This window comes from Amblyomma mixtum, chromosome 9, assembly GCF_055824585.1.
Source record: "Amblyomma mixtum isolate Tamu chromosome 9, ASM5582458v1, whole genome shotgun sequence".
NCBI lineage: Eukaryota > Metazoa > Arthropoda > Arachnida > Ixodida > Ixodidae > Amblyomma > Amblyomma mixtum.
The window spans coordinates 67,813,610-67,815,522 of NC_143020.1; the positions used below are offsets into that span (position 1 = coordinate 67,813,610).

Genomic DNA, 1,913 nt, shown 5'->3' on the forward strand with positions numbered 1-1,913 from the left:
TAAATCACATCTAAAGCCGAACTCTGTCATTACGCTATTTATGGATATGAAGCATTGTGGAAAAAAATATTTTTGATATGTTATTGTGCGTTGCCAAGCGTCACACCTTTCCTAAATGTCCCGAACTGCGCTCTCCTCATGAATAAATTTTTTTCGGCAAAAACATTTAAGGCCTAGGTTACGAACGTTCTACTAACTTTTCGTGATTTTTTTAACAAATCGTAGATGGTTCAGCACAACATCTGGAACCTTTGGAGTGAAATGACTAGAAAGCAAAGGCATTGTAAACGCATGGTAAAGGCATCGTAACTCCATGGCCGAGGTCACCCAATGAGCGGCAGAGTACGCGGCACAACTCGCCGACTCGAACTGGGTGAACCGATTACACCCGACTACACATCCACCACCCAACACTGACGGAAGAGCGCGTACGCATCCCCGAAGTCTCCAGAAACACCCTGCACGTGCGTCCTCTTCCAGCCAACATGACACGTGACGACCACAGTGGCAGGTGCCTTGCGCGGACCGAGGCACTGACCCGCCACCAGAGAAACAAACGCGGAATCCTCTACGTGGACGCCTCCGGCCCTCACCATGGGGGGTGGTACATGGCCGCAGTCATCCACCAAAACGTCGTGGTGAACGGCCTATCGTTCCGTGCTCAAGACAACACATGCGGAGGAGGTCACCATTGCGCTAGACGCCGCATATCAGGACTCGCGAGTCATCATTACCGACTCTAGAGGGGCCTGCAGAAATATTCAAGAGGGATACATTCCTTTCTTTGCGTATCGCATCCTTAAAAATAGCGACTACCACGGGGCCCCCGCGTCTCGAACGATAGTATGGGCTCCTGCTCGCATGGGCCTCAAAGGCAATGAAACGGCAGATGCCGCCGACCGCACGCTCACTCTCCGGGCAAAGCCTTTAGATCCTTGCGAAACTGATCCTGAACCCAATCCGGCATTCACTTTTCTACAAATTACTGAATTATGCCAATCCGGCCATGCAATTTATCCTAAGCCCTGAAAGGGCCTTACAATGACGGAGGAACGCAAACTTCTCCGTCTTTACACGAAAACACTGCTGTGCCCGGCAGTTCTAAAGCACTTTGGTCCCGCATGTACAGGAAAGTGTCCGTACTGTGCGGATAAGTATTCGGACATCTTCTACATGGTATGGGCATGTCATTCAACTCCGAACTTCGTCCCAAAACCCAACCCCTCCCGGCAGGACTGGGAGGCAGCCCTGCTCGGCTGCTCCGACCTGGTGAGCGAGAAGGCCCTGGTCGAGCGGGCCCGAGCCGCAGCGGTCGCCAATGGGCTCCTGTACTGAAGAGCGCAACTAGCGCTTGTGAGAGGTGGCCCTTTCCGGGATACCTCAAGTATGTAACAATAATAAATTCCAGAAGAGGGCAAATACGGGCTGGTTGGTACATGTTTTCCGAGTTGGAAAAACAGTGCAATGAAAGACGACACAAGAGAAGGACAAAACACCAGCGCTGGTGTTTTGTCCTTCTCTTGTGTCGTCTTTCATTGCGCTGTTTTTCCAATTCGTAAAACAATAATAAAGTTTTTCAGACAGAGAGACTGGTAAACGGCAAGCACTAAAGTAAAGCAATACTAGCCGCTTGAAACGACATGCCGGCGTGGACCATATGCATTCATGACAGCAGTTTTTGGGCCTTGCAAATTTCAGACCAGCTACACCGATGTTAAGTTATGTAGCGAAAGCTACACTGCTATAGCTTCTACTATAGCTATATATGTCTCAGAGAGCCACCGAATGGCGTTGAAACGACCTCGAGTTAAGTCATGGCTAGTGTTGCTATGCACGTATACCTAACCACGCATGGTCCGCTTAGTGGGCCACCTTTCACCTTGAACTTGACCTCCAACTTTTACCGCGACCTT

At 50.1% G+C, this 1,913-nt stretch overlaps 1 pseudogene; it reads left to right on the forward strand.

The window, feature by feature from the left end:
• The first annotated feature begins 485 nt into the window (after nt 1–485).
• Nucleotides 486–1,335, forward strand: LOC149329504 (uncharacterized; annotated as a pseudogene).
• Nucleotides 1,336–1,913: the final 578 nt, after the last annotated feature.